The 27262-nt window shown below is 37.6% G+C and overlaps 1 protein-coding gene across 5 annotated transcripts in view; it reads left to right on the forward strand.

Annotated features, from left to right (window-relative positions):
* The window catches only part of CrebB (Cyclic-AMP response element binding protein B), a 285479-nt gene that overhangs the window by 235759 nt on the left and 22458 nt on the right, over window positions 1–27262 (forward strand). The gene's annotated exons all lie outside the window — the stretch shown is intronic.

The following is a 27262-nucleotide window of genomic DNA, read 5'->3' on the forward strand; positions in this document are numbered from 1 at the left end:
AGTAAAGTTTACTGTAGAAAAAGAAGGTTCCATAAAATTTTTGGACATAAATATAAGTCGGGATAAGGAAGAGTTTATTTTTAAAATACATAGAAAGCCCACTTTTACTCCTATTATGATTAAGAACCACTCGTTACATCCTGACATTTAATATACCTCTCTCCCACATAGAATGAGGAAAAGAATTGCTCGTTACCTGCAAACAAGCCCAATAAAACGGTTTTGGACTTAATATGGTAGATAAAATAATCAGAAAATTCAAACAGAAGTTTCATACTAATCTACCACCCGAAATAAACAAGAAAGATAAATATGCCAGGTTCGCTTTCAACAATCATAATATATATGTAGTAACGAATTTGTTCAGAAAACATAACTATAAGATTGCGTACTCAACCAGTAATAATACTAAGCAAAATTTTTTAACTACAACAGGGGTTTACAGATTAAAATATCATCAATGCAAAAAATCTTATATTGGGCAAACTGGACGCAGTTTTACGGTAAGATACTTAGAGCACGTCAACGCCGAGAGGCATAAAAAATTTTCCTCAATGGGCCAACATATGAGTGCAACTGGTCATCAGTTTTCACCACTATAGAGCAAGATTTGACAATATTACGTAAAACAAATAAAGGTGTTCTTCTAAATACACTAGAAAATATATACATTTATTTAGATCAATAAAGTAATCAGGATAATAACCTGAATGATATAAATGATAATAGGAACCCTTTATACGAAGGGATATTATCACATCTGGAAGCATTAGGCATTAGAAACAATACAGACAACAAAAGAAAGAAAATGAACGAACTTCGTCCTCCTGTATATCTATTCCTCCTACCCCTTTTTCTAAAAGCCGAAACCATGACCGTAAGCGATACACCTCCTCCCCACTCTACACCCTTGCCTCCCCTGAAGGCGGAACAAGCTTTGGAACACACACATTATTACTTCACAAGACGGAAGGCTGCATCAGCCGTCGCTCCTCCAAGGATACAGTAGATTTTGTCAACAACAAGGTATGAAACCACTCTTTTATATACTAGGTTTCCTTCTGCAGAGTTAAAACACGCTTTTAAAAAGCAATTTGCCATTTTATTTCATTTCAGATTTCGGGGAAGCTCTTTTAATAATAGTAAGACAGCAATCAGCTTCAGGGATCCTGAATTAATTGAATTCAAGAGACACTCTTATAAAATTAAAACAAACAACATTCGCCTTGGAAGGAGCAAATGAAGAGAACATCCTTGTAAAATACAGAACAGTGACAAAGGAAATTATTTTTCAAAAACATTTTATTAGTAGACAAGCAGAATATCATATATCATAGTGAAAAGCGCTGGAAACAAAACATTTTTATAACATCTGTTCCAATGAATAGACATAGTTTTAAAATAGGTTAAAATAAGTAAATCCATTTCCCTCCCATTTCACCACCCTATTCAATCATCCACATTGATTGTAATTTATTTCAATTTTTTAAATTCACATAGATTTTAAGTAAAACAAGGTACTTATTAAAGATGTTCTTAAGAAGATAAATACTTTGTAATTTCACCTAAGCATTGTAATACAGCTGAAGATGTTCCAAATGGAATGAAACATGTACTGTATATGATTGATTGATTTGCTTAATGCAAGGATAAGTATCAAAAAGGTGGAAATTTACTGTTATTCATTCATTGTAAATAGGATTTGATACGGGAAATGAAGCTGGTTTCTTGCAGCAGTAAGTGGCATTTTCCGAGCTGTCAGAGGATAGTGGCGTGGGGGTGACATTAGTAGACGAATAAGTGCGAGTGTGTTTTTAAAAGTAGGAAAGATCACAATATGAAGATAAAGTTGGAATTCAAGAGACAAATTGGGACAAATATTTGTTTATAGGAAGAGGAGTTAGGTATTGGTAAGGACCTGAAAAAATCGCATTTGCGATAAATGCGAATTTTTGAATCTTGTACTGAATACAAGCCTACAGTAATTCTAATGTGGAATAAAATCCTTTTTACGCATAAATAGAAGTGCAAAAAATGCGATTTATGACCCAAAATGCGAAATTGGTATGAATATGCGATTTTGGTGCAAATTCTGCAGAAATGTGCTATTTTACTGGCGAAAACATATTTCGGAAAAATAGTCAGACATACCGGTACTCGAAATATGATGCATAAATCTTTCGACCGTTCGTATCCATGAAGAAAAGCAGCCGATTGATTGCTGCTTGCTGACTTTAATCGATATTTACAATGGGAATAGCAAGGGGAATAAGATCTGTATAGATTATTATCGAAATGTAAATCGAGTGTCACGGAAATAACGAGATAGACACCGTTGTTTTCCTGTTGTTCAAAATTGAAACTGGTGGAGAGTAGAAAGTCAAGCGATCTTTTAATTTATGGGACGCACAACAAAAACTGCGCACGAAAGGGCTCAGCAATATGCAAAAATGGTTTATATGCCACAGATTCAGCAACAATGTTTTGCAAGTATTGTAGTTGCCGAGTTGGGTGGGGAAAAGAAGATAGCATTGTGAAACATATTAAATCTGAAAAACACGTGGATAAGCGACGTGATAACGATAGTTCAACCCCTGCTGCTAGTACGTCTCAAAAAAAAAAAAAAAAAAAAAAAAAAAAAAGCAGCAGCAGCAATCTTCTGTGCTTACACAGTTAGATAGTTGTAAACGACGAAAAATTCCCAGAGATAACTTATCGAAACGCACAGTTGAAGTACTTGCCAAAGCAAATATACCTCTGGAAAAGCTGGAAAGCAAAGAGCTAAGAGCCTGGATTACTGAGTTTTCAAATGAAGAGCTGCCATGTTTGAGAACTCTACGTGAAGTATATTTACCGGGTAAGTTTCGATTTCATTGATCGGGTACGGTTTAGGTATTACGACATTGAAACCGTGCGCAAAATTGAAGGATACCGAATTTGAGTGCGATTTCCATATCGAACTATCTTACCCGTACCCAGTTGATCCAGTAATTTTAAATTATTTTTGTTATAATTTGAGGTCTTTCTTCCTTTCTAGAAGTTGCATCTGACCACCAGAAAAGAATGGCAGGCGCTCTAGTGGGGAAGAATATCAACATATTCTGTGATGAAACTACAGATAGAATGGGCCGTTGTGTTTTTATCATCATATTCCAAGTCCCAGCCAGATCGAAAAGAGAGCTGAACGTTGTTTCTGTGAACTATCTTGATGCAGGAAATGCTGCAAACTGCTGTCGTGCTGTTTTAGAAGCTCTGCGCAATTATAGAGTACCATATGATGCATTTAAAGTGTTTGTTAGTGACAGTGCCCCGTACATGACCCGGTGTTACGAAACATTACGTGTGGTCATAGGGGATCATTTAATGCATGTACAGTGCTGAGCACATAAGATCAGCTTGGTTGGCAATAGTTGGGTCACAGCGATGACAGATTTAAATCATGTGGTTGCGATGGTAAAGTCTGCAGTTTTGAACAGAAGAAAGTGAAAATATAATTATTTACAATTCTTAACATCAAAGTATGGTGCTTCAAAGGAAGCAAACCTTTTTCCTGCACCTGTAATAACCCAATGGATAGCTGGTTTCAGGCTGTCTTTTATTTGAGTGCTTACTTTACTGATGTTGTTACATTTTTTAAGATGTTTGACATGAAAGACATCAACAAATGTGGTATTAAGTACCTGACAGAACTGAGTGACCGAGAAGTGAATAGGCTTCACTCCCACGTGGTTTTTGTCACAGATCATGCAGCTGGATTGATTGACCTACTTACTGAACTTGAAGGGTCTCTGTATCCTACCTCTCATCTCCTTTACCCTAAACTGCATAACCTTGACACCAGTTTTACCTTCATTTGTGAGGGGAATTTTTCTGCAGCAACTAATAATGCTTTGATTAAGCTCACTCCTCTACAGCAGGCTGCATGTAGAGACACATTTGTCAAAGTTGCTCATTCTTCACAGTGCAAGCTAGCCACATTGAAAGCTAAAGACCCCAACCATAAGCATTTTGTGTCAATTTCTCAAGCTTTGTATCCAAAAAATATAATTTTGAATAACATTAATAAATTAGATGAGCTTGAGAAATTGTTTGGAGTAACAAATCTCTCACGAAACGATATCTGGTCTGGTTACAGTTCTCTGGAACATGCAGTTCAAACCCAGATGAAAGAAAGTGAAAAATGTGATGTCATGCTTGCATTAACTGCAGTTCAGACAGAGTTCAGCATATTTGCTAAATACTATCTTGAGTTGTTGTGGACCCCAACGAAGAATGTAGATAGTGAGCGCGTGTTGTCTCATTACAACACGGTGGTTACAGACAGACGGTGCAATTTGAAAAAAAGCAGTGCCGAAGTACTGACAATGCTTTCGTTTGAACAATGAATTTGTATTGTGTGTGAACCAAGGACAGTAATTGCACTTCATCAACTTGGAATCGTTAAAATTAATAATACCATGCGATTATTTTAACTTTGTAAATAGATGCTAATTTTGGAAAAACTAGATGCTAATTTTTCAGGTCCCTAGGTATTGGAATATTTTACCAAGGAAGATGTTCAATAAATTTCCAGATTCTTTGCAATTATTTAAGAAAAGCTAGTTAAACAACAGATACAGAATCTGCCACCTGAGCGACTGCCCTAAATGCAGATCAGTGGTGATTGATTGATTGATTGATTGATTGATTGATTGATTGATTGATTGATTGATTGATTGATTGATTGATTGATTGATTGATTGATTGATCTCCTGCCCACCCAAGGATCTACAAATCTCACTCCCAGTTTCCCACATACCCATTCCAAAGTCTCATTTCAATCCCCAGTTACCCACCGGTCAGTATCCCTCCTGCACAGTATCCCACTGATAACAATCTCTTCAACTTCTTCCATGCTGTTGTAACCAGATCCCACACATCCCTAACTATGTTAGTACCTATTCCTGCTTGCCTTACGTTATTGGTAACTACATGGAAAATTACCACCTTCTCCTTACCCTCCTCCCTCCCTTCTAGTTTTGTAAATATCTGCCTTAACCTAATTCCTGGGTAACACTCTACCCTGGTTCCCCTTCCAGCACACACACTTTCTCCACATGCCTGACAGTGGAGTCACCCATGACCATATCCTCAACCCCTCCCTGCTCATTTGATCCCCCTCCTCTCCTGGTCTCTTAATTTTCCTGATGCTTGCAGAATCCACTTCCTCCTCCTTTTTCTCCCTTTTATTATCCTGCTCCACCTCCCTCTTCCTATCCTCTGCATTTCCCATTCCTACTGGTCCCTTTTCTCTTGCCCTGCTGCTCATCTGTAACACTTCCCTGATCTCCATCTTCCCTCTGCTGATCTACATGCAGCGTGTCATACAGATTCCTCACCGATACCTCTTCTGGGCCCACTCCCTGAGGGAAACCCTTAGCCCTCGTTTTCCTTGACCTGAAAACATTAGCCCACCTGTCTTCACATATTCTCCCCTTTCTTCCCCTCCCTCTCGTCTACCAACCATATCCTGTACATTGATTCAAGGAGACCTATCTTTATTCCTGTACTCCCTTTCAAGTCTAATTATCTCCCTCAACTCTCTCTTCCCTCATTTTCCTTAGTTCCCACTCACACCCACAGTCCTTTACACCTGCCTCTCTCAGCCATTCTTTTATCTCTTCAAAGAAACTTGAAACATTATGGAAATGTCATCGGAAATAAAATAGCGTATTCTATGAATAGAAGTATGTGTACAGGGTGTCTGAAAATAAGTTTCAGATACTGCAAGAGGACATGCTGCTTTGATCCAAGAGTCGATCTCCGGCGTTTTTATGTCCTCCGAGCGGAAGTTCATCAGAAAATCGACAAAGAAATTTCAAGTTCAATCATTAGCTGCTTCTGGGTCAGTCTGTAAATGAGCTGACCAGTCTTGCTGGCATGCTTATAACCTTTAGCGTGCTCTACCATGACGTATCACTGAACTTGACCTCACTTTCACCATCCAAGTAGCACAATGCCCTAAGTTTGCTGATGGCTCTATTCCCCTCTCTTCTACTAGCTTGCCATCACACTCAATCCACGAGTCTAAATTCCTGCCTGACGACTCATACCGCTACAGACGTACCATACATACCAACAAACCCTTCTTTAAACTCACTGAATACCACCCGATTAGAAACCCTAGCAAGTTATAAACTTCATAGTGGGGTCCGTATTGAACTTCGTATAAGCTTATGAAAGAAATGTCTCTTGGAAGTCCACCTTTTCAATACAATGTTTTTTGATTTATTAGAAGTCATAATCATTATCATTATACAGTTCCAGTTTCGTGGGTACTGTTAATGAGCCTCTTCCACTTCTTCCTGTCCATATACAACTTGTATTGGAGAACATCATCCACTGTCCATCCTCTGGTAACTAGATCAACCTTGATCATGTCCATCCATCAGATTTTAGGTCTTCCTGCAGGTCTTTTTCCCTCCACCTGTCTTTCCAAATTTATTCTGGTTGTTCTTGTAGGCTCCATCCTCATCGCATGCCCGTACCACTGTAGTCTGGATGTGCCGATTCAGTCTAATAGGGTTGTCTTTATTCAAGCTTCTCTCCTCGCCTCTTCATTTCTTAACTTGTCCATCTTGGTTTTCTGGATGGTGGATCTAAGAAATTTCATCTCTGATGCTTGCAGTCTTGATGAATCTCTTTTTGTGAGGGTGCACGCTTCAATACCATAGGTCAATATTGATATGAAATAGCTGTTAAACATCATCAGTATGGCCAGTTTTGGAATCATGTCATCCCATAAAAGTGTTCTTACTTGTTGGTAGAATTCTTTTCCCTTTTGCACTCTGTCTGTAATTTCCTTTCTGACCAAATTATCACTGGCGATTACACTTCCAAAGTAAAGAGAACTATCCACACACTCTAGCTGGTGGTCACTTAGTTTTACACTTGCTGGATGCCCTTCTCTGTTGACTGCCATAACCACTGTCTGGTCTTGCTGATGTTGAGGTTATATTCCTGGAACTGGGATTTCCATACGTTGAGTCTGGTCTGTACTTCCTCTTCTGTTTCATCCCAAATCATGATATCATCAGCAAAGGCCACTGCATTCAATTCACCTAACTTGTCCTCGACATTCTTCATTATATTGTCCATAACAGTGATGGAACAGTAGTGGGAACAGTGCACTTCCTTGCTGAACTCCACTCTTGGTCTCAAACCATGATGATCGACCTTCCCCAATTTGTACCCAGCTAGTACAGTCTTTGTACGACATCTGAATTTTCCTTACCAGTCTTTCAGGCACATTTTTTTCCCTCAGACACTCCTGGATCTTATCTCTTATAAAACTATCAAAGGCCTTTTCTTTATCCAGGAATACATTGACCAGATTCTTGCCTTTCTCCCAATACTTTTCCATCAGCATGCAGGTGCGAAAAGTTAGATCCATTGTTGATTTGTTACTTCTGATCCATATTGCTCCTCCTCTAACTGCAGTTCAATGCTGGTTCTCAATCTCCCTTCTATGATCTTCTCTAGAACTTTTAGCCCATGAGACAGCAAGGTTATTCCTCTATAGTTGGTGGTTTTCTGTCTGCTACCTTTCTTAAACAGGGGAATTATAACACTCTTGCTCCAATCTGCAGGTATTTTGTTGTCTGTCCATACAGCATTTAGTACTCTGTGCAGCCATTGTATACCCTGGATGCCTGCTGCCTTTATCATGTCTGCATTCACTTCATCTGCACCTGAAGATTTTCCTTTAGGCATAGATTTTAAGACTGTCTCAGTTTCTGTCCAGGTGATGGGAGGTTCTTCATTGTAGGCTTGGATTTCCGCTTCTGTATTTTGTTCTTGAACTGGTCTATTCAGTAGGTGGTCGAAATGGTTCTTCAGGACTTCTCTCATGTCACTTTCTGTCCTAACCAGATTTCCATTTTCATCTTCAAGTGCCTTTATGGTATTCATTGGTTTCCTTTTACCTCTGATAACACTATACAGTAGTTTCTATTGCCTCTGCTGTTTTCCTCCAGTTTCTGAGTGAATATATTCCATGCCTTGGTCTTTTCTTTTGTAACTGTTCTTTTAACGTCCAGTTTCTTGTTTCGGTGCAATTGTTTGAGGTTTCTGATCTTTGCCTTGTCTCTAGTAAGATCCAGTTAATTTTTCTCCCGATCCCTTTCTTTCTGAAAGAGATTTCTTTCTCTGATTGCTGCTCTCACTCTTTCATTCCACCAAGTTGTTTCCTTCTCCCTTATTTTCATACTTGTTTTTCCACAAACTTCAGTTGCTTCCTTAACCAATGTGTCCCTTAGTCTGGTCCATTCTGCCTCTCCATTTTTCCTTTCATCTCTTGGTAACAGTTTTTATCTGGTTCTGATACTCAGTTCTCTTATCTGTTTTCTGGAGTTCCCATTTTTATTTTTGGCATTTTCCTGTTCTGTACTTTTGGCACATAGATGTTTCTCAGGTCCGCTATTAATAGACGGTGGTCACTGTCAAGGCTCCCACTGGGTATTACTCTGACATCTGTTACCATTCTGCTCCTTTCTTCATCTGAGATGACACAATCAATTACAGTCTTTTGTAGTCTATCCCAACTGTATCGTGTTATCTTATGGCTCTGTCTCTTCTTGAACCAACTATTTCTCACCACCAACCCATTCCTCACTCAGAAGTCAAGGAGATGTTCACTTTCCATATTTCGTCCATCATATCCATGAGGTCCCATTATGTTCTCATATCCTGAGGACATGCAACTCTCTGCATGAATGATGTACTGATGATGGCTTCCTCCCAGGTAAAATATTCCGGAGGTAACTAGTCCCCCATTCGGATCTCCGGGTGGGGACTACACAAGAGGAAGATGGATACTGACATTCTGCGAGTCGGAGCATGGAATGTTAGAAGTTTGAATCGTTGTGGTAGATTAGAGAATCTGAAAAGGGAGATGGATAGACTAAAGTTAGATGTAGTTAGTATAAGTGAAGTATGTTGGCAGGAAGAACAGGATTTTTGGTCAGGCGACTACCGAATTATCAACACGGAATCAAACAGGGGAAATGCAGGAGTTGGTTTAATAATGAATAAGAAAATAGGGCAGCGGGTAAGCTACTACGACCAGCATAGTGAAAGAATTATTGTCGTCGAGATAGACACCAAACCAATGCCCACCACAATAGTGCAGGTCTATATGCCTACTAGCTCAGCGGCTGATGAGGAAGTTGAAAGAATATATGAAGAGATAGAAGATTTAATACAATATGTAAAAGGTGACGAGAATCTAATTGTGATGGGAGACTGGAATGCAATGGTAGGCCAAGGAAGAGAAGGTAATACAGTAGGAGAATTCAGATTGGGACAAAGGAACGAAAGAGGAAGTCGTCTGGTTGAATTCTGCACTGATCATAATTTAGTCCTTGCCAATACTTGCTTCAAACACCACAAACGACGGCTGTATATGTGGACGAGACCTGGAGACACTTGAAGGTATCAAATAGACTTCATTATGATTAGGCAGAGATTCAGAAACCAGGTGTTGGATTGCAAAACTTTCCCAGGAGCAGACGTGGACTCTGGCCACAACTTGTTGGTCATGAAATGCCATCTGAAGCTGAAGAAATTGAAGAAAGGAAAGAATGCAAAAAGATGGAATCTAGACAAGTTGAAAGAAAAGAGTGCGAGGGATTGTTTCAAGGAACATGTTGCACAAGGACTAAATGAAAAGGTTGAAGGAAACACAATAGAGGAAGAGTGGATAGTCATGAAAAATGAAGTCAGTAGGGCTGCTGAAGAAATGTTAGGAAGGAAGAAAAGATCAAATAAGAATCAGTGGATAACTTAGGAGATACTAGACCTGATTGATGAACGACGAAAATACAAGAATGCTAGAAATGAAGAGGGCAGAAAAGAATACAAGCAATTAAAGAATCAAGTGCAAGGTAGCCAAGGAAGAATGGCTGAAGGAGAAGTGCAAGGATGTCGAAGGTTGTATGGTCCTGGGAAAGGTGGATACTGCGTACAGGAAAATCAAGGAAACCTTTGGAGAAAGGAATTCTAGGTGTATGAATATTAAGAGCTCAGATGGAAAGCCACTTCTAGGGAAAGAAGACAAAGCAGAAAGATGGCAGGAACATACCCAACAGTTGTATCAAGGTAATGATGTAGATAATTTGGTTCTGGAACAAGAAGAGGCTGTTGATGCTGATGAAATGGGAGATTCAATTATGAGGTCAGAGTTTGACAGAGCTGTGAGCGACCTAAATAGGAACAAGGCACCTGGAATTGATGACATTCCCTCTGAATTACTGACTGCCTTAGGAGAAACCAGCATGGCAAGGTTATTCCATTTAGTGTGTAAGATGTATGAGACAGGAGAAGTCCCATCCGATTTTCGTCAGAATGTTGTTATACCTATTCCCAAGAAGGCTGGTGCTGACAGGTGTGAAAACTATTGCACCATTAGTTTAGTATCTCATGCCTGCAAAATTTTAACACGTATTATTTACAGAAGAATGGAAAAACAAGTTGGAGCTGAGTTGGGAGAAGATCAATTTGGCTTCAGAAGAAATGTAGGAACACGTGAAGCAATCGTGACTTTACGTCTGATCTTAGAGGATCGAATCAAGAAGGACAAGCCCACGTACGTGGCATTCGTAGATCTAGAAAAGGCATTCGATAATGTTGATTGGACCAAGCTATTTAAGATTCTGAAGGTGATTGTGATCAGATACCGAGAACGAAAAATTATCTACAATCTGTATAAAAATCAGTCTGCAGTAATAAGAGTCGAGGGCTTTGAAAAAGAAGCAGCAATCCAGAAAGGTGTGAGGCAAGGCTGCAGTTTGTCCCCCCCTCCTTTTCATTGTTTACATAGAACAGGCAGTAAAGGAAATCAAAGAGGAATTAAGACGGAATCACAATCCAAGGAGAGGAAATAAAAACTTTGAGATTTGCCGATGATATTGTTATTTTATCTGAGACTGCAGGAGATCTTGAGAAGCTGCTGAATGGTATGGATAAAGTCTTGGGTAAGGAGTACAAGATGAAAATAAATAAGTCCAAAACAAAAGTAATGGAGTGCAGTTGAACGAAGACAGGTGATGCAGGAAATATTAGATTAGGAAATGAAGTCTTAAAGGAAGGAATATTGTTACTTGGGTAGTAAAATACGTAAGGAGGACATAAAATGGAGATTAGCACAGTCTAGGAAGAGCTTTCTTAAGAAAAGAAATCTGCTCAATTCAAACATTGATATAGGAATTACAAAGATGTTTTTGAAGACTTTCATGTGGAACGTGTCATTGTATGGAAGTGAAACATGGACGATAACTAGCTCAGAAAGAAAGAGAATAGAAGCTTTTGAAATGTGGTGTTACAGAAGAATGCTGAAGGTGAGATGGATAGATCGGATCACGAATGAAGAGATACGGAATCGAATTGGCGAGAGGAGATCGATGTGGCTAAATTTGATGAGAAGAAGAGATAGAATGATAGGACACATCTTAAATCACCCAGGATTTGTTCAGTTGGTTTTTGAAGGAAGTGTAGGTGGTAAGAACGGTAGGGGTAGACCAAGGTATGAATATGACAGGCAGATTAGAGCAGATGTAGGGTGCAATAGTTATGTAGAAATGAAAAGGTTAGCACAGGATAGGGTGGCATGGAGACCTGCATCAAACCAGTCTATGGACTGATGACTCAAACACATCCTGATCTATCCACCCCAATCTGTGCATTCAGATCTCCTATAATGTTTACTCTCTCTACCTAATAACTTTTACCAAATCATCAAGAAACTGGTTCTTATCTTCTGGCAACATCCAGTTTGAGGTGCATACACCTGTACCAAAGTTAGTTTTTCTTTCCCTAAATGCACAGTCACCTTTATTATTCTCACTAACATACTGAATGTCAGCAACTCCTTGAAGATCCTTACTCATGATGAAACCAACACCATTCCTCATCTCTCTGTCATTTCCATGCCATTACAATGTATAGTGTTTTTGTAATTTCTTCATTCCTTTCCCTCTCCATTTGGTTTCACTAAGCCACAGTATAATTAATTTCCTCCTTTCCATGAGGTTGACTAGTTCTTCACATTTTTCTGTGAGACTGAGTAAGTTGATGGTCCCAGACCATGATAGTCTCCTCCAGAGTTTTTGCAGGACCCTGTCTATCATCAGGCCATAAACAATCATCCCTGACATGAGTCTGCTCATCCTGGCATCTTAATTTAGTTGATAAATGTGTTGTGAGGCTCTTATGTGTTTTGAAAGCAACTACAAATAAGCTCTTTTACAGGCTTGCTAGGCCTAACGAAATTGAGGATTTTCTTTCAGGGTTTACTCCCTTAGCCTTTGAGGATCCCTCCTCATCCCATAAGGCAGTGGGTTTCATCTGTACTTCCCCCAGAGGAAAGGGTTGCCTCCTCCACCAGCTCTACCGTACCGAATCATATTCTCCGCTTTTGCTGCTGTTGAGGTCTTCACTTGTTACCCTGAGTTGGGACCCTTTACCAGACGTTACACACTGGGTCAGCGTGTTCTGGGACTCTCATAGGCAGGGGCGCCACTCCCTGGGCAGGGCTGCCTCTAAGAGGGTCCCTACCTGTTACCCTAGAAATCAAAAAATGGAATTACATGTTAAAATTGGGACATGTTTTGCCTATAATGTATGCATCATCAGCCATGCTCTTCTTAACATTAAGGTCAAAATTGAGAAGTAGAAATGACTTAAGGCTAAGCTTAAAGATATTACATATAAAGGCTTGTAACATTTGAAAAATCTCATAATCACCCTTATTAAGATAAAATGAACACTTAGGTGAAAATAACAAATGTTGAGTCATAAAATATCGTTGTGAATAAAATAACAAGGCTCATATATAGTAGTTAATGTTTTTGAATATTCAGGTTATTTTTGTATTTATGTTCTTAAAACTTGTTTCTTCATGGAATGAAAGTGCTCTCACTTTAGGCCGTAATTGTGGCTGTTTAAAATCAAAATAAGTGGGCTTGACTTGTATGCTTCCTGTGGACAAAGTGGAAGAGGGGACTTCCAGAGAAGGTTCTTCCTATAGCTGAATGTTATGTTTAGTACTAAAAATTCTAGTTGTGGTAGGAAGTTGTCTACTTGTCGTCCACACTTTGCTGCTGACAGCCTAGTTACCAGAATATGTTGATGCGGCCGAGGCCAATTCTTCTATGGAGTATCTCTCGCGTATCAATTCACAGAATTCCTGCCGCTGAGGATAGTCACTGTGCATTAACGTATGGACCTGCTATACGTAATAAGAATAGAATGTGTTACTGCGGAGAGTGCACCACACCACGTCCCGTGATGTGTTCAAAGCTGCAGCAGTCTGGTGAATGCTTCGTCCTCTGTCATCCATCACCATACGGAGAACACATTCCTCATTTTGAGGATTTCTTGTTCGACGACCTTGATCGACACTGCGAACGAAGGGTCTCTATTTCTGCAGTTGTTTGTCTTTGTTGTAGAAAGTTTGAGCATTCGGCAGCCTTCTTTGTGGGAAACGTTCGGCATACAAACGCTGTGCCTCTTCTGCGTCCCCTTGGCACGTCCATACAGGAGGTGTATTTTGGCATATTACTCTCCTAAAAATGTAGACATTGAAAGCTTGACTTGCCACGATCTGATAAAAATGTGCAAGGTGTGTCAGAATACTTTGCCTTGTGCTGTACAGGAAGGTCACTCACAAGGAAGTGCTGTTTGGACTTTCCCCTCTCAGTGTCCGACTGGTTGTCTCCCATCCACTACAAGTCTTGAGTCCTGCAACTATATTGCTTGCTAACTGCAGAGTACATGTTCAGTAAGCAACCCCAACCGTGCGGTCCAAAGTCGTGCACTCGTGTGCATTTTGTTAACTAGTTAAGGTAACTAGTAATTTCTGTATAACTTATGTAGTTTTCTTGGGAATGTCTAATACAAATATTAATGCTCTTCACTGCTAACATTTTGTTGTGAATTCAGCACACTACTTCACAGAACATAAGAGACATAAAGCAATAGAATTCTAGCAATAGCTAAATGTCTGGAGAGATATTTCCCCTACTACAGAAATGTTTTGCAGTAACAAAATATGCAGGCTAATTTCAAATAAAATAACTATGCGACAATATTTGTAATCTGCGTTCAGACTTATCCTCTTTACAAAGGGTTATTACTACGCCCAAACAGAAATGAATATTGCCGTTAAAAGTTAAAATTTGGAGGAACTATACAAGGATTACACAACAAAGTTACCATTGGCGGTTAACTAAGTGGTTTAGAAAAATACTCGTAGAGGATCCTCTCTTGTATTGTTGGGAACAATATGCCCATAAATTTCCCACAACTTACCGGTATTTTCAGACACTCTGTATATGTAGGCAGGAGGAAATAATGTATACTACGCAAAGATTTCATGACATTAGTACAATGAGGAAACCACCTGATAGAATAATTACACTACAATTATGGTAGTTAAACATATCCTGTTTATAAAATACTAGGAATAAGAGGCTAACTATAGAAATGTGTAGCTACACTAAATATGTACAGTTATAGGCAGATTATTATTATTATTATTATTATTATTATTATTATTATTATTATTATTATTATTATTATTGTTATTGTTATTGTTATTGTTATTGTTATTATTGTTATTGTTATTATTATTATTATTATTATTATTATTATTATTATTATTATTACAACTACTTGCAAACAGAAAAAGAAAGCAAGATACTGTCTAAAAAGGACAGTTATGCTACAGTTCTAAACTGCAGTAAAGCCTATCATAATTACAATAATATAATTCTAGTAGTAGCTAAATGTCCAGAGAGATATTTCCCCTACTACACAAATGTTTTGCAGTAGTAAAATATGCATGTTATTTATAAAATAACTACACGACACTATTTATAATCTGCGTTCAGACGTAACTTACAAAGGCAGAGGTGCCAACTATTACGGATTGTCCGTAATGATTACGGATTTCACTTCACGATTACGGTCAAAGGGGAAATTATAACGGAAAAGCAACATTGTCACGATAAAAATTAATTTATGTGAAGAAAAGGAAAGCAGTAAAAAGTGTTCAATCCCTTAGAGCATTACTGGTCAACCCTCCTCGTTTCAGTGTTCGTAAGTTGGCAACTAAACATATTTGGCAGTTATTTGGTCGTCACTTCGTTTTGTGTCCCACGAGCATTGTGAAATCATGGCCAGCTACATAGATTTACGCTGCTCTCTTAGCTGGAATGACGTATCAAGTCGGCCGTGAGGTAGGCTCTACTCCTTGCTCTGCTGTTCTCAAGTGCGTGGTTTGTTGTGTGCGTAGAACGAGTGGTATATTTAGCGCATTTCAATTCTAAATATCCTAGACGTTGATTCGAAAAGTAGTGATAGGTTTTGTGAAATGAAGCGGAGCAATTGTCAAATTGCATCTTCTTCTAAGAAGACAGCAGTGTTAGAGAAATATCGAGACGGTTACACAAAGGAATGGCCGTGCTTACTTGCCTCACGTGTTAGTGAAAACCCCGTGTTCTGCAGTGTGAGTTTGTGTGATTTCTCTGTGGCTCACGGTGGACGAGATGATTGCAGAAGACACACAGAATCCTAGAAACATCACACATACGGTGAATCAAAATTACGAAACCAGTCTGTTTCATCGTTCTTCGTAAAAAGTAATGAAACTGCGGTGACAAATGCCGAATTATTGTTCACATCATTTCTTTTGGAGCATAATATTCCGTTATCATTTTCAGACCACGCTGGAAATTTGTTTAGATCAATGTTCTCAGACTCTAAGATATCTCAGAAATATGGTTGTGCAAGAACTAAAACCTCTGCTTTGGTTCAATACACGGCATCTGAGGCAAAAAAGGAAATAAGTGAACTTTTGCAAATAACGCCTTTTTCTTTGGCTACTGATGGTAGTATGGATTGAAATGTAGTTAAACTTTATCCTATAGTTGTATCTTTCTTTAATGCTCAGAGAGGCCAAATATCAACTCTTCTATTGTCATTGTTAGAGAGTACCGACAATAAAGGTGAAGGAATTTTCTCTGTTATTAATAGTGAATTGTCTTCTTTTGCCATTCCATGGGAAAATTGCATTTCTTTTTCATCTGACAATGCATACATAATGATAGGGGCAAATAAAGGTGTTGCCAAATTTGTGAAGGACAGGCATTCTTCTGTATATGTCCCGGGTTGTTCATGTCATCTCGTACACATCTGTGCACAAAAAGCAGCAGCCCAATTGCCAGTCAGTGTAGAGAACTTTTTGGTTCAGTTTTACTATCTTGATAAGAGTTCTAAAAGGCAAAACACGTTGAAAGTTTATCGGGCTGTTCGTGGCACAGAGGGTCACAAAATTTTGAAATATGTTAGTACCCGTTGGCTCTCGCTTCTTCAGTCTATTGATAGAGTTCTTGAGCAGTGGGAAGCTTTGACACTCATGTTTTGTAGTGAGACCCACCATAAAAATGATACCACCAAGCAGTTTGAAACTGTGAAATCTTTCATACAAGACCCACACACAAAACTGTTTTGCTACTTTCTTCAGAGTTCGCTTCCTGTTTTTAACTCTGTGAATATATTTCTGCAACAAGATGCTCCAGCCATACATCTTCTTAGGAGGAAACTTACTGGTCTTTTAACTGACCTATTGGTCAGATTTGTTCAGCCATGTTCTCTTTAGTCAGAATCTACCTCACTTTTGAGTGTTGAATTCAAGAGGAGGAAATACCAGAAAGCCAATGAGGACTTGGTAATTGGAGCAAAAGCTAGGGCATACTTGAAAGATAATGACTGTGATAAAGAGATGTTTTATAATTATGTCACAGAGTTTTATATGGCAGCTTGCAATTACATTACCAGGAAATTGCCCCTTTATGATGAATTTCTTCATCGTGCCAAAGTTCTAGACATCTCTCTCAGAATGAAGGTTTCCTATTCATCTCTTGAATATTTTGTACGAAGATTCCCAACTTTGGTCAAGGAAAGTGAACATGACAAACTTGAAGAGGAATTTGCAGTTTACCAGTGTGATACTTTCCCTGAATACATTGTACATGGACCTAACATTGATGTGAATTGGGGCAACATTGCAGAGCTTAAAAATGAAAATGGACAAATTAAGTATAAAACCTTAAGTAATGTTGTATTTGCAGTACTAAGTGTACCTCATAGTAACTCTCCCACAGAAAAAGTTTTCAGTGTTGTTAGGAAAAATCAGACAGAATTCAGGCCTACGTTAAGTACATCTACACTGGAATCACTTATGGTTCTGAAGATGAAAATGTCATCTCAGGGGGAAGTATGTTTCAAGAAAACCTACACCGAAAAGCAGCTGCTGGGTGCGAAACAAGCTACAAAGAATTTTTTATCGCAGAACTAACAGGTAATGAGCAAATTTTATTGTGTAATATGATATACTTTAGAATAGATTGCTATAGGAAAGGGCAAACGGGGTGCTTTGTATTTAACTCGTAAACGTTTTGTGGGGGGGAGTTAAAAATGGGATTACTGATAACCCACTTCAAAAGTTGGCACCTCTGCAAAGGGTTATTACTACGCCTAAACAGAAATTAATATTTCTGTTAAAAGTTGAAATTCTGAAGAACTATACACAGATTACACAACATAGCTAAATACTTAGACAGATTATTATAATTATTATTACTGTTTTACCCTACTATGATCTAATAGAAATGTAGTTAAAACTAAATCCTTATTAGAAAGTTTTTTCCTCTTATTCCTACAAGCTGACAGAGATATTACGCAAGGATCACAAGACAATGATGTAAGCAATATACTAACTAATAAAATAACTACACTCCAATACTAGGGGACTCGATGATAAGGAATGTTGGACCTGAAGTTGAAGAGGGAATTGCGTACTGCTATCCAGGCATACGAGTGGGTCAACTTACAGAACATGTAAACAGTGACGGTATTAAAGAAAATCCTGAAGCCCTGATAGTTCACATTGGCACAAATGACCTTCATAATTTCTCAACACCTAGTGACATAATGGCCGAAACTAGTAGGCTTATTACTGCGATAAAAAGGAGGTTTCCCGCGGCAAAGCTTTGTCTCAGTGGCGTTTTATATCGGCATGATGTTGATTATCGCTATATAGGTGCTGTAAACTCCACTCTTAACTGGTTATGCCGTAATGGAGATGCCCTTTTTGTCGATGCAAATAGCTGGTTTAGAGGTAGTGATTTTAGAAAAGATGGGCTACACCTTCATAGAAAAGGAACCTCTTAAGTTTGGTAAACTTCTCAATAGAATATCTAGTAGAATGCTCTCGGGAAACTAATTAAAAAAATGAGGGGGGATGCTAATCCTAGTGGCAAAAACTTAAGTGATACAGAAAATGAATTAGGAAGTATAACTTATAACAGGAATATAATGCAAAATATAGATAGGGAATCATTTCACAGAGGTCAGATACACAATACTAAGAAAGCACCAAAGACTTCAATAAAAAGGTTAGTTGAACACTTTACAGGATTCTATCAAAATGTAAATGGACTTCGAAGTAAACTAACTGAACTTAAAATTTCTTCATGTTTAGTTGACTATGACTTCATGGTTTTAACCGAAACAAACTTAAATGATGAAATTAGTGATGTGGAACTCGGACTCGAAGCGTATTCAATTTTCAGATGTGATAGGTCTTCTTTAACGAGTATTAAGGCATCCCATGAGGGGGTAATGATCTGCATTAGCAAGAGGTTTAAACCTACTCTGATCCCATGCAGTAACACAGTTGAACAGTTGTTTGTGTCCCTGACTTTTAACACCACAAAATTAATCATTGGTGCTGTATACATTCCACCAAAGTCTCCTGTCCAAAAATATTTCGAACATTGCAGTGCTGTTGAAAAAGTTATGTCAAATCTCGACAACCATTTATTGCTCATTGTTGGTGACTACAATCTACCACATCTTAATTGGATAGTAAATGAAGAAACATCTCCTGGCCTTATGTCAGTAGGTAACCACACTATGCAGTCCAGTTTAGTTATAGACACTTTTTCTTATCTCTGTTTAAATCAGTTTAATGCTATCCCAAATTTTCTGAATCACTTTCTTGATTTGGTTTTCAGTAACTCCAGCTCCATTGAAGTAAAATCTAGTAATGAAAGCATTGTCCCCCTCGATAGACACCACCCAGCTTTAGTGATTTCTTTACCTATAAATGAGCTATACAATTCCTTGCCTGCTGATAGTTTTTATTTTGACTTTTTAAATGGTGACTATAATGGACTAAATTATTATCTGTCACAGTTCAGCTGGAAGGTGATGTTTCAAAATGTATCAATTGATAAAGCAGTAGAAACCTTCTATTCAGTACTACATTATGGCATGGAACTTTACAACCCTATACAGAATTTTAAGACTCCCAAATTCCCAAAGTGGTTTAATCATAAATTGAAGTCACTGATTATTGAAAAGAAGAAAGCACATAAGCGATACAAAATATCAGGTCTCAATAGTGATTATCAGCATTTCTCGAAATTAAGAAATGAATGCATGTGTGAATCTAAATCTTGCTATACAATGTATGTTTCCAACTGTGAACGAAGTATTACTTCCAATCCACAGAAATTCTGGCAATATCTAAGTTCTAAAAGGTCATGTAATGATATTCCTTCAACAATGCATCTTAATGAAGTTACAGCAGATACTGGAGAAAATATTGCCACTCTTTTTGCTAACCACTTTTCATCTCTTTATTCTTCTTATCAGAATAGTAGTAGTATGTCATATGATTATCCTTTCTCTGTCAATCTATCAGTTATAAACATTAGTAAGGCAGAAATTTACAACAAACTGATATCTCTGGAATTAAAGAAAACTGTAGGACCTGATGGTGTTTCAACTTACCTGCTCAAGTACTGCTCATTTATTTTATGTGAGGCACTCTTTTATCTGTTCAAGCACTCTTTTATCTGTTCAACTTATCATTAAACCAAGGTGTTTTTCCAATGGAATGGAAGAAAGGATTTGTTAGTCCTGTTTTCAAAAATGGTGATAAAACTGACATAAAACAATATAGACCAGTTATAATTTCTTCTCATATTTCCAAAATATTTGACTCAATAATTCTTGACAAAATCACACCCCTCTTTAGAAACATCATCATTGATGAGCAGCATGGATTCTTTTCAGGACGGTCAACCTGTAGCAATCTTCTTTTATTCTATCAGTTCCTCTTGGATGCAATAGAGAACCACTCCCAAGTGGACTGCATTTATACAGACTTCTCAAAAGCTTTTGACACTGTCGATCACGATATCTTTCTGCAAAAACTAACGGGCTACGGAATTAATGGGCCTCTCCTCTCATGGTTTGAATCATATCTTAAAATTCGCCTGCAGATTGTTGAAATAAGGAATCATTTTTCTGCGCCTATTATTGTTACCAGTGGAGTTCCACAAGGGTCTCACCTTGCACCCTTACTTTTTACTCTCTACATAAATGACATTAAAAATATACTTAAGAATTCTAAATTGCTTTTGTTTGCCGATGATGCAAAAAATTTTATGCAAATTAATTGTCCACTTGATTGTTTAAAACTTCAAGAAGGTTTACATCATCTGGAAAAGTACTGTATTCAAAATGGGTTGAAACTTAATCATGAGAAATGTAAAATAATATCGTTTTTTAAAAACAAGAAGAAAATATCATTTCCGTACAAATTTAGTAATAACAACATTCTAACTCCTGTTTCACAAGTTAATGACTTTGGTGTTTTATTCAGTTATAACCTATCATTTAATGAACATGTTGAAAATATTTGTAAGAAAGCATTTCAAAGATTGGGTTGCATTACTAGATATTCTAGGGAATTTTCAAACTTAGCTACCTATTGATTGCTGTATGTATCTATGGTACGCCCTATACTAGATTACTGTTCACCTGTTTGGAACCCTTCTCATCAGACCTCTATCCATAGATTAGATTCAGTACAGCATAAATTTCTTCGTCTATATTCTTTTAGAGCAGGATTCTCATATGATAATGTTGATTATACATCCCTACAACAGTCCTTAAATCTGCATAGCCTGTCACAACGCTGTGAATTATTGGATACACTCTTCATTTTTAAATTGCTTCATTCCTTGGTGAATTGTCCACAACTCCTTGCAAAATTAACATACATGTACCAGACAGACGCACAAGGTTCAAGAATACATTGTCTACAAATTGGCATAGAACTAACTATGCATTCAATGGGCCAATTGAACGAATGTCAAGATCTCTAAACAAAGTAGATATTGATATATTTAACTGCTCATTTTCAAAATTTAGAACTCACTTACATAATCTCCAGAATTGACTATTACTTTCCTGTGCTTACTTGTAATATAACCTCTGTATATATCTGTACATATTTTTCTACTTATACTCCATTGAACTTTCTTTTTACTGTGTTTTGTCTATACTTCTCTATTGTTATGTAAAATGGTATTTCTGTTGATAAAGTATTATTAATAGCATATTATATTTTATCCTATACCCCAATGGAAATGAAATGTAAAATACTGTTAATTACTAAATATCGAAAGGAATGCACAAGAATTACACAACAGTAAAGAAGGCAAGCAGGATACTACTGAATGTAATATCTGCAGTAAAATACTAAACTGCACTTCAGAGTATTTTAATTTCAACAAGTTAATGGAAATAATAAAAAAGTTGTTAAAACTAAATACTAAATGTAACTATCGGGATATAGATATTGGATTATTAATTTTTACTTGATTGTATGCTGATAACATGTACTATGTTATATGCCTCAATAATCACCAACAATACATAGACCGTTACCTATCTCGTCAGTGAGTTAGTGTACATTCGCTTAAACTCTTTATTATTAAAATTTACATGGCTATCATTATTTTTAACAAGAAATTATCACCTTTGTTACAGGTGTTACAGATCGTAAAAGTGCTAGGTAGGCCTACCGTTTACAAAATACTGTGTCTTGTACCTAGGCCTGTACAAATATAAAAACTGCAGAAGTTACACAGAGAGAGAGAGAGAGAGAGAGAGAGAGAGAGAGAGAGAGAGAGAGAGAGAGAGTGGGGGGGCGGGGTAGTAACTTCTTCCTCACTGAGATATGAAACAGCACTTCCAACAGCTACATGTCCACCAGCCTATCTGTTGTTTTCCTAGCCTTTTCTTAAATGATTGTAAAGAAATTGGAAATTTATTGAACATCTCCCTTGGTTAGTTATTCCAATCCCTAACTCCCCTAACTATAAACGAATATTTGCCCCAATTTGTCCTCTTGAATTCCAACTTTACCTTCATATTGTGATCTTTCCTACTTTTAAAGACACCATCCAAACATATTCGTCTACTGATGTCCTCCCACGCCATCTCTCCACTGACAGCTCGGAACATACCATTTACAAGTAACTAATCTCATTTTGGTCTGTATTGAAGATACAATAAGTAAAACACTTTCAAGATTAAAATTATTGTGTCCACCTTTTCAATACTAATATATTTTTTAGTGATTAAAATCGACATGAATTAAAAACACCAGTTAGGGACATGTTTCGCCCTAGTTATGGGCATCTTCAGCCTAATACTAAATCTTAAGGTCAAGAATTAAAACTATAAACATCGGAACTTAATAGTAAACTTAACTTATTACTAAATACAATGGTCTTATGCTTTTTACATGGTTTACAATATGTACAGTATGTACATTAACTTTGCCAGAATTTACGAACAATGAATTAGTTCATTTTATAATGACTAGACATCCAAATTGTAGATTGGATTGATCACAGCGTGAATTGGGGTTTCTCAAATTGTATTGACTAGAGATCTATCACACCTTGAGTTGGGGTTTCTTCGATTGTTATGGTCGCCTGAGTCGTAAGAATTGTTACAAAACCGGAACCTTGGTTAAGGTATGGATCAGTTTGAATATTCCTTTAGAAAGAAGCATGGTTATGTATTAAGGTTGAAGCATGTATGTTGGAAACTATTGTTGATCGGATAAAAATTTTGGAATATTACGTCATTCTTGTTGATTAACTTCCCATTGGTGCATTGTTCAACCTTGGGAGGAATATGAGTTGTCTGTAACTGGATAAAAGAAAAAACAGGGAATTAGAATGATGAATGTGGAACGCAATATGATAATAATTGCAGAGTGAGTATTTATCACATGAACTTACTTGTCTTGTCAACATTAGCTGGGGCCAATTGTTGTGGTTGTGTCTGAACGACTAAGCTTGCTACTCCTAGTGTAGTATTCATGCTGTAACGGAGGGGTAGAGCGTGGATGGGAAGGGGGAGTGAGTTTCAAATCGTGTAGATTCATGTAGATTTTAATCACTAAAAAATATATTTATATTGAAAAGGTGGACACAATAATTTTAATCTTGAAAGTGTTTTACATACCATTTAGTCGAGTAGCTCGTCTCCTTTCTCCCAAGACTTCCCAGCCCGAACTTTGCAACATTTTTGTAACGCTACTCTTTTGTTGGAAATCGCCCAGAACAAATCGAGCTGCTTTTCTTTGGATTTTTTCCAGTTCCTGAATCAAGTAATCCTGTTAAGGGTCCCATACACTGGAACCATACTCTAGTTGGGGTCTCACCAGAGACAAATATGCTCTCTCCTTTAAATCCTTACTACAACCCCTAAATACTCTCATAACCAAGTGCAGAGATCATTTATTTACAATCATATTTATGTGATTACCCCAATGAAGATCTTTGCTTATATTAATACCTAGGTATTTATAATGATCTCCAAAGGGAACTTTCACCCCATCAATGCAGTAATAAAAACTGAGAGGACTTTCCCTATTTGTGAAACTCACAACCTGACTTTTATCCCCGTTTATCATCATACCATTCCCTACTGTCCATCTCACAACATTATCGAGGTCATTTTGCAGTTGCTCACAATCGTATAACTTATTTATTACTCTGTACAGAATAACATCATCTGCAAAAAGTCTTATCTTTGATTCCACTTCTTTTCACATATCATTGATATATCTAAGAAAACATAAAGGTCCAATTATACTGCCTTGAGGAATTCCCCTCTTAATTTTTACAGTGACAGATAAAGCTTCACCTACTCTCTCTGAGTTCTATTTTCTAGAAACAGAGCCACCCATTCAGTCACTCTTCGTTTTTTCTAGTCCAGTTGCACTCATTTTTGCCAGTAGTCTCCCATGATCTGACGACAAAAGATTCACGCTGAGAAGGTTCAGTTCAAATCGAAACCATTTCCTTGCTAAGTGTGCAAGAAACCTTTCTCCTGACCACTGACCATTTTAAACAAACCACACACTTGAATGACATAACCAACTAAAAGTATTACAACAGAAGCTACACACTGAGCAGACTCGTTTCTAATTGAAACCACCTTCATTTTAAAAGTGCAAGGGGTCTTTCTTACAAGTACTGCAGGGCTGAATGGCTCAGACTGGCCTTCTGACCCCAACTTGGCAGGTTTGATCCTGGCTGAGTCCGGTGGTATTTGAAGGTGCTCAAATATGTCAGCCTTGTGTCAGTAGATTTACTGGCACGTAAAAGAACTCCTGCGGGACTACATTCCGGCACCTCAGCATCTCCAAAAACCATAAAAGTAGTGGGACGGAAAGCAAATAACATTATCATCATTCTCATAAGCACTAACAACATTAAAATTTCAAGTAGCAAATATTTAAGAATGTACTTAAATATTTTATTCAAGTAGTCTGCCTATTCAATATATATATATTTATTTGGACCGAGAATATGTTTCTTCCCCAAGTGACATCATCAGAATATTTCACAAAATACATCAGATATAAAATCATATTAATAGATTGGTGAGACATGAGTCAAAATACACTATCATATACAAGGACAATTAAAATCATATAATTGCAAACTTGACTAAAGTTCCAAGTTATAATAAAAAGTATCGATGAGAATTGTGCGTAACGATTCTTGATGAAGTCTGTACAAACTAAGAGGTGCACTCATAAAAACATCATAGAATAACCATTGATGTTGAGTAAAGTCCTTGAATTACAATATTTCTTGACATGAAAGTTCAATATATCCTCTTTGGAAGTAGTTCCTTCAAATTACATTGAAGAATGATTTGCTTTCAGATTCTAAGTCAAAATGGGCCCAAATTGGTAAAGTTTTGACTATAACATGACTTGGAACTTTAGTCAAGTTTGCAATGATATTTTAAATGTCCTTGTATATGATAGTGTATTTTAACTGATGTCTTACCAATCTATTAATATGATTTTACATCTGATGTATTTTGTTAAATATTCTTCCTGATGATGTCCCTTAGGGGAAGAAAGTTGTTCTAGATCAATATATATGTATTGAATAGGCAAACCACCTAAAAAAGATACTTTCTTAAATATTTGCCACTTGGTTTTAAGTCAGTACAGGTTTAAACAAAATGAAGCTTATGAAGTTTATAACTTGTAACATTAAGTCTTAAAACGAACTATACACACTGAGAAAATGTAGTTCAGATCAAATCCATCCCCTTGCTAAGAGTGCAGGAAAGCATTCTGTTGAGCATTGACCATACTAATACACCCGCATGACTTGCGCCTCCTAAACAGACTATGCACAATGGAAAAAAGGAACACCCTTGCAATTTTTGTCGCAAGGAATTTACTGCCAACACCCGACATTCAGCCGACACACAGATTCATCATGCCAACCAACAACCACCAAATATAGTACATGGTACATAAGGCTATGCACTGAAAAGCAAGTATCGCCACCCTATTCTCTCTCTCTCTTTTTTAATGGTTTGGATCTGCTGCCAGCTTCACCAGTTACGTATTGAAATCACTAGACATAACCATCAACAAACTAACTTCAGTGTAAATATCAGTAATGGAGGTTCCCTTACACAAGTAAATGAAATTATGGAAATACATACTCTCTCACCCTCACTCATTTTAATGATATATATTTCTGCCTTTATTTTGATGTACGCATTATAGCCGTATTCTTAGGTGTTAGCCTGGTGTAAATAATTCAGCTCCCTCCTTGAAATTTGTTATTAATTGTCGGATTGAAGTGAAACCACGCAGTAATAATACACACAAGCACATATATATCCAGGTTGTATATATGTTGTAAGTAAAGAAGAATGCACAAAGGTTAAGTCTGGAGAACATATCAAAGTCATTGCAAGACAAGGCTTAATTTGGTTGGGTTAGGCTGGGTTGATAACAAAATTTCCTTCCATTTCAACAGAACCCCCTGTGGGTGGGGACGCATATGAAGAATATACCCACGGTATCCCCTGCACCACCACGCAGGGAACACCGTGGATCGCTTTTACTTGCTTGTAGTACCGCTATGTTAGGTACACAATAGGTTTGTGATTAGTAGCGACAGTGTGTGCTCAGGATGCATTTTACAGTACCTGTGATTTGTACCACTATATGAGCGACACCATGGGTGAGCGACAGCATGGTTCTGCCTTGCCTATGATTAGTACCCACTATGTGAGGAACACCACGGGATAGTGTGAGTCCCTGTGATTAGTCCACTTACGTGAAGAACACCATAGGTTTGTGTTGCCTGTATAGGTTTGCCTTGCCTGCAAATAGTGACACAATGTGCGAAACACCATAGGTCTCTGTTACATGTGCGCATTACATTACCTGTGAGTAGTACCATAATGTGTGGAATACCGCGAGTCTATGCTACTTTTGATTAGTACCGCATGACAAATACCATGCTTCTACTTTCCTAGTGATAAGTACCATTATGAGGGGCCTATGACCTGGATTTTGGACTCGTTTAGACTACAAGTATCATCGATTCAGAATTGTGCTTTAAAAGCAGTCCCTTTGTCAGTAATACTATTGTTTAACGCTAGTTTCTGGGAATGTGTGTCATTGCGGGTCGGATCCATGGATTGTTTTAACTTCATATCCATCAGTTCATTCTTCATCCTCATGTTTTGAATTCTGGTCAGTGGAGGATTATGGATTTTTAATTGTCCTTACATTTTGTTCTACTTTGTCCACCGTTAGGGGCCGATGACCTACATGTTAGGCCTCTTTAAACAACAAGCATCTTCATCACTCATTTCAACTGAACTGATCTTTATGGAGGAGGTAATGTTGTTTTCCTCTTCGTAGGAGTTCTTGCAGAATTTTCTTTCTTCTTAGGCATCCTAATTGCATCTATATGTATGAATTAGATGAAACAACACCGTATTATTAAAATGCTTG

The sequence above is a fragment of the Anabrus simplex genome, chromosome 2 (genome assembly GCF_040414725.1).
Source record: "Anabrus simplex isolate iqAnaSimp1 chromosome 2, ASM4041472v1, whole genome shotgun sequence".
In the NCBI taxonomy this organism is placed as follows: domain Eukaryota; kingdom Metazoa; phylum Arthropoda; class Insecta; order Orthoptera; family Tettigoniidae; genus Anabrus; species Anabrus simplex.